The sequence below is a fragment of the Dipodomys merriami genome, unplaced genomic scaffold (genome assembly GCF_024711535.1).
Source record: "Dipodomys merriami isolate MVZ:Mamm:240054 unplaced genomic scaffold, mDipMer1.0.p SCAF_6, whole genome shotgun sequence".
Taxonomy (NCBI): Eukaryota; Metazoa; Chordata; class Mammalia; order Rodentia; family Heteromyidae; genus Dipodomys; species Dipodomys merriami.
Window position 1 is genome coordinate 31,696,151 of NW_027206179.1, and position 12,050 is coordinate 31,708,200.

Below are 12,050 nucleotides of genomic sequence, written 5' to 3' on the forward strand. Positions count from 1 at the left end.
ATTATTTAGCAAGCATTGTTGCCTTCTCCTTTGTTTCCCCTTCCCATCCATTCCCAAACACCCCTCTCCTCCAGCCAAAGTTGTAAAGTTCATTTTCTTCATAACCTCTTGTACATCTCATTATTGCAATGGGTTCACCTGTATCCCATTTAAACAATTTGTTTTTTACCTTCCCCTCCACAAATTATACCAACATCAAATACAGTGAAAACTGATTATTATTATACTTACTCCCTTTCCATCTGTAATTCCTTTTCTCTGTATGAATGCAAACTGTTTAGGAAGTACCATTACTGTGTGTCAAACACACATCTATTTTGTAATCTATGAAATGGGAGAACATATTTACAAACTGTACGCATAATGAGTTACTATGCAAAATGCATATATGGTGTCTTAAACTCAGAATCAAAAGTTGATAAACAGACAAAATGGTAAAAATTTGAATGCACATTTCTTCATAGGAAATATACCATAAGTTAAAAGGTATATGAGAGATGCTAGTTATGATAATTATTGTGAATATTCCAATCAAGATGAAAATCAGGTATAAACTGACATTTTTAGAATTAAAACTAGCAATAAATCATTGATAAGCATTAGAAATAATGTGGAAAATTAAAGCTTTTGTAACCTACTTTTTGAGGGTGTAAATGGTAACCACTGGTAAACAGTATGTGGCTGCACACTAAACTTAAATCAGAACCAAAATAGGACAAGGAAAATTCCTTTGGGTAGCTGACAAAAAATAATTGAAATGAGAATGCTGAAGAGCATATTTTGCAATTTTATGTTTGCTACAGAACTACTGAAAAATCACTTAACTCTGGAAATATTCTATATGGCCATGAGAGATAAATGAATAAAGAAAATGTAGTATAAGCATATAAAGGAAAGATATTCAGATTTAAAAAAATAATGGAATGCCATGATAAATTAGATCATACAACAGGGAATATTAAGTTAAGTGAAATAAGAAAGAAACAGAGAAGCAAAACTGCATGATTTCACGCACATTTGGGAACTACTATGGTCAAAGTCATAAAAAAAGGATTTGAAATAAGTGCTGACTGTTGGACTGTGGAAGGAAGAAAATGGAAAACTATTGTTTAACAGGTATGAAGTTTCATCTATAAAAGTGTTATAAGGATATCAGTACAACATTATGATTATAACAAATAGCATTTTGCTATGAACACAAATTGTTATGATGCTACAACTCATGCTATGTGTTCTTAACAGAATATTTTTGTCTTGACTGAATAAAAACACATTTGTGATCAGATAATATTACCACAAAATATGCTCATTATGGAACTACCAGCTTGGTAACATGGAAAATAGTTATGGATTCAGTAAACAAAGGAAATTTTTCTCTAGAGAAGTATTTTGTATTACCTTTTTCTAAAGAAAGATAAAAAAATAATTGGATAAGCCAGTTCAGATTTATCATCATTAAAGGAAGGCCTTAACTTTGATTGTAAGTTAAAGGAAGCATTAGATTGAAAGAAAGACAAAACCACATTTTGAATCAGAAGGCTTTTAATAGAAACAATTTCCATAATTGCTTTCAATGTGCTTAGTTAATGTAATTAAAATAAAATTATGAAAATATCATTATCTACAAGAAGTTAATCTCACTTCAAGAAACAGATAAAATTTTCTAAATGCATAAACTTTAAAATCTCATAGTTACTTTTGTATGTATGGACATGTTAGCATGATATTTTCTAATACTTGACCTTGGAAAACATTCAATTATTCAATATTTGGTTTTGTCATTCTTATTTGATATTTAAAAATTAATTTCATGAGACTGAATCCACAGAGACATGTAAAAATTAGATAATGTTTAAAAATATTTTCTGAGTTTAACAAAGCATAAAGAAAACTGTAATGGAAATTGATGTGTATATCAGTACACTTGTGATTCACACCTATAATTTTAGCTACTCAGGAGGCTGACATCTGAGGATGATGGTTCAAAACCACCCCAGGCAGAAAAGTCCTGGAGATCCTTATCTCCAATAAACTACTCAGAACAAAACATAAATGTTGTTACGCTCAAGTTGTAGAGCTCTAGCCTTGAACACAAGAAGCTAAGAGATAGTGCCCAGATGCTGAGTTCAAGCCTCTAGGACCAACAAAAAAAAGAAAGAAAGAAAAAGAAAGAAAGAAAGAAAGAAAGAAAGAAAGAAAGAAAGAAAGAAAGAAAGAAAGAAAGAAAGAAAGAAAGAAAGAAAGGAAAGAAAGAGAGAAAGAGAGAAAGAGAGAAAGAGAGAAAGAGAGAAAGAGAGAAAGGGAGGAAGGAAGGAAGGAAGGAAGGAAGGAGGAAGGAAAGAAAGAAAGAAAGAAAGAAAGAAAGAAAGAAAGAAAGAAAGAAAGAAAGAAAGAGAAAAAGAAAGCAATCAGGAAAGAAAGCAAGAAAACAGGAAAGAAAGCAAGAAAGGGAAGGAAGGAAGGAAGGAAGGAAGGAAGGAAGGAAGGAAGGAAGGAAGGAAGGAAGGAAGGAAGGAAGGAAGGAAGGAAGGGAGGGAGGAATGGAGGGAGGGAGGGAATGAGGGAGGGGAAGGAAAGGAAGGAAGGAAGGGAAGGAAGGCAGAAGGAAAGAGAAGAAAAAGAAGTCAAAGAAAGAAATTGAGGTGTATTTATCACAAAGTATGAAAACATAAACCTGACAGGAGTTTGTTTGAAGACAACTGGTTCACAAAAGACTTAGAATTCTTTCTTTTTGTATATATTTTTACTGTAAAAATAGTGTACAGAGGGGTTACAGTTACATGAGTAAAGGTAATGAGTACATTTCCTATTGAGCATTGTTACCTCCTCCTTTGTTTTTTCCCTACCATCCCTTCACTCTCCACCTCCCCTCCCTTCTCGCCCACCAAGAAGTTGTAAAGTTCATTTTCAACATAATGTCATATACATCTCATTGTTACAATAGGTCAACCTGTATCCTTATTTCAGCATTTTGTACAATAACAAATAAGGCTATACTAAAGCTACCAGCACAACTATGTTTACCACAGCATTATTTAACATAACTAAGATATATGGAACCAACCCAGATGCTCCTCAGTAGGTGAATGGATCAAGAAAATGTGATATATATATATATATATATATATATATATATATATATATATATTCTATGCCTCCAAATTATATTAAGTGAAGTAAACCAGGCCCATTTGCAATACTAGTTATTTGCAATAACTAGTATATGTCAAAGACAAGCAGAAAAAGTCAAAAGCTATATAAATATCACCATACAAGATGATGCTAAGCGATCTTGTATATGCATTTTTCTAATTTGGGTAGGGGGAGGGAAATAACAAGGCTTAGAATTCTGAAAGAATAAAATTTTAAGCAAAGATTATTGAAAAGAAGAAAACCTTAGTATTTTAAACAGAGTAGTGGGCATACTAAACAAAAAAAAACAAAAATATTTAAAAAATCATGTATGTGATGAGGAGTAGTATCAAGAAATCCTAGCATGATGGAAAGCAAGACTGCCTACCACAGGGACATCTGTCTTGGTGGTGAGGCAGGAGACTGGGGGCTGGTAAACAGGAAGTAAGTGCATGTTCACTGTATATGAAATGTAGTGCAGTGTTCACATGCATATCATACTGCAGAATGCATACACATTGCAGAAGATCAAGCAACAAGGCTCAGAGTCTCAATAGTATTTGTTTCATGACAACAAAAGTTTCATTTCTGAACAGACAAGGTGGTTATTGAGTTTATGTTTGGAATTAAATTACCAGAAGAATAAAACATACAGGGATTACTATATATTTCAAGGAAAATTACATGAACCATCTTATATTATTTTATGAAACCAAACATTCAAAACATCTCAAAAGCTATAATAGTGAATATAATTCATTCTACATTCTCAAGTTATTAGTGACAACTTTGTGTCCCTTTTGTTGTTTTACTTAGTCTAGAAGTTTATAAGGCTTGACACTGAACAACTAAAACAACAAAAAGGATATAAATTTTATTCTGAGAGAATAAAATTTTAAGCAAAGATTATTGAAAAGAAGAAAACCTTAGTATTTTAAACAGAGTAGTGGGCATACTAAACAAAAAAAAACAAAAATATTTAAAAAATCATGTATGTGATGAGGAGTAGTATCAAGAAATCCTAGCATGATGGAAAGCAAGACTGCCTACCACAGGGACATCTAATAGTCACAGAGAACAGGCAGAGATAAATATCAGAAATCCAAATGAATAAGCCTGAGCAAAAGTACTAAAGAAAATTAATCCATGGGTCTAATGGACTTCTATTTAAAGAAAATGATAAAAAAAACAACCTCTACAATATCCTTAAAAAAATCAAGATGAAGTATGAGAGATGTTTTTGCAGATATGAGATTAAGAACACCCCTGGCTTGCTTCAAGTGGTTTGGATCACAAGAATAAAAATGTACAGTGGTTAAAAAAAATCCCTACAGTTCCTGGAAAGTGATAGCAGATTCAAACTTAAAAATATAGTTTGTACACATTACCTTGCACATGTAGCTGTAAGCTCTCTGTGCAGTATTTTCACAATAAAATCTTAATTAAAAATATAGATTGCCAGTGATATGACTGGAAGGGCGCCATTGAGCTATTATGCTTGTATATGTTTTGAGAAAAATACTTTCTTGTCCATATCAACAAAGTTCATTATTTTCTGCTTCTTCTTGTACGTTTTCTGTAGCTTCTGTTAAGCCTCTGCTCCGCACATCGATTTTTATTAAGCACATTCTATACTCTTATTGTATCAAGGTCCCTATTCTATTCTGACATATTTTTAAAACTACAATGTTAGCTGGCTCTATATAATATTTAGAAAACTTATTGATATATATTTCACTTATTAATTCCATAAATACAATAGAAAAGTACATATTCCAGAATTAGTACTCAGCCAAATAAATAATTGTAGCTGTTTAATGAATACGAATGGTTAGTATTGTAGAGAACATGTTGTAATATATTTCTTTGATAGAACAACGATTATTTTGATTGTCACATGGCCTGACATTAATCTACAAACTATCACTTTTTCTTTTACTCTTCCTTTTTTTGTGGATTCAATTGACAGAATTTTAAATATGTGCACATAAATATAATTTCAATTGTTGCATTCAGTTTTCAGAATAGCCAGTTTCTTTTGCTGTATATTTAGTTCCATCGTTTCAAAACATAAGTTCTGTTCTCTTAAATATGTTGTGGAAATTGACAGAGTCTGTCTTGTAATATAAAGAATTGTAAAGCTTCGAAATATACCAACCATAAAAAAATCTGTCTTGTTGAATATATACAAAGTTAAGAAGACACTAGAGAAAAGACAAACGATGTTTTCTGGGAAAGAAATAATAAGTTGTAAGACAATTTGACAGTCACACAGTGTGGTGATCAGTTTTACATAGTCTCTCATGAGTAAGTAAGTGTACAGCATTCTTGTCTCATTGCCTTTGATGTAATAATTGATAGGAAAGGTATTTCTGCAGAAAGGAATGAATACCAGAAGTGATCTCAGCACGTCTGTTACATTTTCTACTAAAAACTTCACCAGTTTTCCTATTGGGAAGGAAGACCCAATGTCAAAATTATTCTAGAATGAATAAAAATGAGCTTGCTTTATCAATTTATCCACAGTTGATATTAACTCTTGAAGACTAAAGGGTCCAGTGATGGTTTCGATTATTGGATACTATGGGGAACTAGCTTGTCAAGCCTATGGTCTACCTACTCAAGAGAATGAGAGCTGAGGATCCAGGTTTAAGCTCACGAGAGCATAAATGTCTGAGAGTCTCTAGATTTAATTAACTATGAAAATACTAGACTAGAAGCATGTTTCAGGTGGTATAGTATTAGTCACTAGCCATAGTGAAAAAGCTGAATAAGGACCCCTAGATTCAAGCAATGATATCAGAAAAATTAATTAAGCAATTAATTAAAATCAGTAAATAATTTAAATAAATCAATCAATAAAAAGGCATGACAGACATTTTACATAAGATTAACTAAGGAAATAATTTGCAGAATGCAGAATGGCAGGTGATAGGTCTCACACTAACCAACTGAAATCATCGTATTGTTTATTTAGTAACTTACTTGGTATTGGTTTCAAAGTTCTAAGATTTATAAATGTTTTTATAAACTAATTAAGGTAAGTAATATACAAATCAGAACAACTTCAAATAATGTCCTAGTTTTTCTTGCCACAACTTCTTGATAGAGACCTGAAATACCATCTTTGTATTTTCTCAGAATTTTATTAATTTATCCCCATGAAATTTGTTTAACTAATGATGAAGTTATATGTGTAGCATTTTTTTCATCAAATCTTGCATACATTGTTATTTATACCTTTACAAATTACTGTTTTACTTTTTGTCATAGTTGTTGTTGTTGTTGTCGGTCATGAGGCTTGAAATCAGAGCCTGGACTGGGATCTGTCCCTGAGGTCTTTCACTGAAGCCTAGCACTCTAGAACTTTGATGCAGAGCATCACTTCTGTTTTTCTGGTGCTTAACTGGACATACCAGTCTCACAGACCCTCTTACCTAGGCTGGCTTCCAACAGAGATTGTTAAATCTTAATCTCCTGAATAGCTGGGATTACAGTCATGAGCCACCAGAGCTGGGCTAAATTTTACTTTTTACTTAGATAAGAAAGAGTTAAACAATATTATGGAGTTTTTCCTAGGCTAAAACACTATGGATAACAAATCCATTTTAGGGACTAAACTGGAATTCTAATTTCATTTTTTACTAGGTACAAGTCAATAAGCTCAACATCCCCTTTTATCTCAAATTGTAAATGTAGATAGACAAAATTAATTACTATATTCTAAGATCGAAAGATTCTTCAGTCAGTTCTTATTATTTCTGCATAATAAACTACTACATATTTAACAACTAATTGCAAACAAAAACATCACTTTAAGAAATGATAAACAAATCTACACGCACATGTTTCTATTCTCTGCTTTGGGCCCCTGGTGAGTTGGGTATCCTCACAGAAGACAAGTCCAGACACACAGCAGCTTATCCCACGTGGACTAGACGTACCTGGAACCACTTATTTTGTTCCTGAATATACTTTTCCCTCTAACTACGCTCCATCTCCATTATTTTCCACCACCTCAATAATGCCTTCTAATTATGAATCCATCTACCGATCGACTCAGCAATAAGCCAGAGCGGTCCTGATCCAATCACCTCTCAAAGATTGATAACTAACTGGAGGCTAAGATGTTAAGAGAAGAGAATTCGGGGGTGACATTTTTAAACCATAACATTTATCTTTTAGTTTTGACTGTTTTGGGGCATGTACTCTGGATGATAGATACAATTCTAAATACATTATAATGCATTATTAAACAATATCTGGTATTTTTTAATGTCCCAGAGTAATACATGGATGACATCTATACTGTGCATCTTGAGAAAGACTCTCATTGGTTATTCTAAAATACTTCTAAATATACTAACTTAAAAGGAGTAGTTTGATTTATATGCTTTAATTTATTATTCTTAGTTGGGCTATAGAATCATTATTCTAAGATCTAAGTTTTGTATTTTAAGCTGTATTAATGTTTTATTTCTTTTTGTGTGAGCATATTGTTTCCTCAGGTCAGATATTAACTCTATCATAATTTGATAGTTATGAGTCAATAGACTTAATAAGAAGAGCCTGGGGAAACTATGCATTTACAAAAGGTGTTGTTGTTGTAATATATTAATAACTTTCATCTACATGGCAATAAAATGCAAATTTAACAGTTTTAATGAAAATAACATATGACTTATTCTGCTGGAAGTGTATGAATCCCTGAAGTAATGTTTTCACAAAATAAGCTGTCTAGTGTTACCCTTAGAGTGTTTCAGACTAAGGATAAACTAGAATGTGTTTTCTAACTCCTGTGCTAGAAAATGTTAATAGAGCATAATTGAAGCTGCGCATGATGATACACATCTGTAACCCCACCACACAAGTAAAGAGGTTATGAAGTAGTCACTTGGCAAGAATGTTTGGATGAGCAATATATATACATACATACATATACATATTTATAATTTGCCAAGAATGTTAGTAAAAAGTTTGACATTGACATATACCTGTTTCTTTAAAATTTGTAATTGTAATAATTTATAAATAAAGATTATTGTCTCTACTGGCATTTCTTAAACATTTGGAAATATCAGAACTATAAAAATAACTAAAAATTACAATATCATGGAAGTAAAGTTGGCTATTTTATACAGATTATTATCTGGCTCATTTTCTTATTCCTCCATTTTTATTGGCATAAGTTCTGAGTACAGGGACTTTCACTTCGGCATATCCACAATTCAGACAATGTACTAGGCTTATACCAACCCCATTACCACTGTCTTTCAGTGCCCACCCAAACCACTTTCAAACAGACTCATTGTTTCACATTCGTAGATAATATAAAGTATTTTTCAGTCATATTCACCCTCCATCACCTTCTCAATACTGTCCCCCTTCAGTATTCCTGCTCTGAACAGGACTCGGTTTTACATTCCTATCACTCATTTTTTAAAGTGCAGTTTAATTGGTAAAAAGGGTTCTCACCATGATTTTTCACACTGGGCATTTACAATATAATACCCAGATTTAACTATCCTCCTGTTTTCACTTTTTCTATATCCCTACCTACTGGCTATTATTCAACAATTTGCTGTGAATTTTCTCTTGCCATCTTCATGAATGAATGCAATGTATTTCATTGTTTTTCACCTATTAACATTCTCTTCTCCCACTCCCCAACCCCTTACATCAATCTTACAATTGCAAACATGCTTTATGCACACATACATGCAAAAATACATATATTAACATATGCATTATATATTTATGTATTCTGGTATGTTTAAATATATGATTATCTTTTAGCATCCATATATGAAAAAAAAAACCTGTGACTTCTGAACCTGCGGTACTTTGCTTATCAACCATTTCCAAGTGATGTAATATTAGTGATCGGTAAAAAAATTTCATGTGCATGAATGGAAATAATAATTCATAAATAATGAACAAAATCCCCTCCAATATATTTATAAAATTTATAAAATATATTAGTATTTTCAAGATTTAAGTATCATTTATTTAGTACAGATGGTTGTGCAATAAGTTTATCATTTAATTATAATACAATTGTTACTTTCACAAGTCATATTTTTGTTTCTACTATTTGTTTACTTATTTATTTATTTATTCACTTATTTAATTTTGTTCCTATATTGAGTCTGGAAATAGGAGTCTGGACACTGTCCCTGAGCTTTTGTGCTTACTGCTAGTACTGTCCCACTTGAATCACATCTCCTCGTCCAGCTTTTTGGGGGCAGTTAATTGGAGATAACTGTGGGCGAGTGCTATACCACTTGAGTCACAGAGCCACTTCCAGTTTTCTGGTGGTTTATTGGAGATAAGAGTCTCAAAGACTTTCCTGCCAGGGCTGGCTTTGAACTGCAATCCTCAGATCTCAGCCTCCTGAGTTGCTTGGACTACAGGCATGAGCCAGCAGCGCACGGAAGGCTTCTTCTTATTTTTTAAAATTATATTTGATCAGCTTTAAGTTGTTATTTATTAGTTATCAAATAATTTTAAAAACCATATATGATCTACTACTCCAGGCTTGTGATGTTAGTCAATTAGTTCTGCATGGACACCATTCTCACAGCTAATCTTTGACTACCCATTAAGATTTGTGTACCATTTTTCTTTTTTCTTTTCATTTCTCTCTTTGTTTTGTAAGACAAAATCATTTATTCTTACTGTTTATTTAATGAGTAAGGGCAGTCATTTTTCTTTTACTGGATTTAGTGATTATTTTACATGGTAAGATCATTATCTAACACTTGACAAGTACATAATACATATTAGTTAAATAAATGAATAATGTGGTAATCTTATTTTTCAATAATAGCTTCTCAATGCCTTCATTTAATTTTCTAAAAACCTAAATTTACCTACATGCTTACTCTCTGTCAAAAATCTCAGTTGTTTTCATTCATCATTGAAATTAAATATTCAAATTTTAAATCATTTGCAAATCTTTCATTACAAAGCAATAATCCTTTCCAACAACACACTCTTGTACATACAAAACTGTTCTTTTTCTATTCTTTCTAGATTTTATAGGTTGAGTAAATCATATAGCTTATTTTATTTATAGTGATAAGTTTTACATGTAGTTTTTTTTACTAGTGTAAGTAAATATTAAATATGTGATGAGTGTCAGTCATTAACACTATACAAACCAAAATTTTCTACATCAACCTATCTTACAAAGCACATAAAACATTTCTCTAAAAGTAGTTTCCATTAAAAATATCTGAAATCAGAATCTCCACTAAATATTTGTGCTATATTATAAATAGGAAAGTCAATTAATGGTACAGAATTTCCAGTCTGCTCCTCTGCTATAGCATGGTGGTGACCCAAATTCTACCGTGATTGTTCAGGTCTTGTCTTTATAGTATTAGAAGCAATTGACCCCAAGACTCCCAAGTTATTTAAAGCTGCTATTCCAGAACAATACTTACTGAAACTTGACTAAATCCTAGCACAATATCTCTGTATCTCTTAAAAAGAAGACTGCTCCCATAGACATCGCAAAAAATGGAATAGAAACTATATACACTGTGTCTGAACTGAAAAACAGTCTTGTACCATGGTGTCCTACTAATTACCCCAGACTTAACCCAGATTTGGATATTCTGTAAGAGAATGACTAAGTCCAAACCTATATTATTTTTCTATTCATAGTGTTACATACTTCCTTTTTCAAATGAAATCTACCTTGCAATATGACACTGATAAATTTCTTCCAATTCCTAAGGCATATGGGACCAGCCTTGCATGACATAAGAGCAATGGGAACTCACGTACATTGCTCTGGGAATGTAAAATACAAAAACAATTTGTGATTTCATTTCCTAGTTCCTAGCAAAACTAAAACTGGGCATAGGAGTTGAACCTTGTGGTTGCTAGGGCTGGAATCTGATTCACAGTCTAGAAATCTGTTCCAAATTTGTTTGAATGATGAAAGTTAAAATCATCAATATGCCATTGCAATGCTGAATCGATATATGTTATGAGGTGTAGCCATACAGGTGTGAATGTAGATAAAAGGTTTTTTCTTAATGTAAACATCTGTAAGCCATATAATCATATGTTGTACAGTAATATTTACAGGATGCAACATATGCTTAAAATTCTTATACCTTGCATATTGGGAAATAGAAAAATACTTTCTTTAATATAAACAGTATTCATTGAATTTAATCTAAAATTCTGTGTCCTTTATAAAGTGCCAGTGAGGAGTCTGCTTCCGCTCATGTTGAGTGTTATCAACAAAACATGACCTGTGCATGTGCATAAAGAGCATATATACAGATATGCAAATATTCTAAAGGCTTTCTTTTAATGCTGTTTAGGAATAGATTATCTCTTTGTTTCATAACTTATCTTACAATTTAATCTAACAAAAATTCCTTTATGAAATGTGTCCAAATACATTGACATTTTTCTTTACCTCACTAAACAGGGAAGAGTAGACAAATAACATTAAAGTTGTCTATTGGAAAATGAGTAGGGTTTTCAAATATCTGGAATAACAGTATTTCTGTTGTAAAAAGAAACTTGAAGAGCCAATGCTTTATGTAATAATTACAATCACATTGTATAGTTTATAATTGAATCAAAATTACAAATGAAATTTTAGAAAATTAACTGAACAAAAACCATCACTTGAGCTACATGACAAGCACTGCATTATTTAAATGTAGTATGCCATCAGATTGTTATCCTCCTATCTATACCAAACCTCTAGCTGAGAATTCAGAAATAAACTGCCTTGCCAAGTTTGTGTATTGAGATGTAGTCTCACTTTATTTCCTAGATTGAACTCAAAATGCAATTCTTCTTATCCCTGTCTACCAAGTAAATGGAATTACAGGCATGAGCCTCTGCACCTGGCCTGAATTGCCTTCAATGACTGCTATAAATAGTTC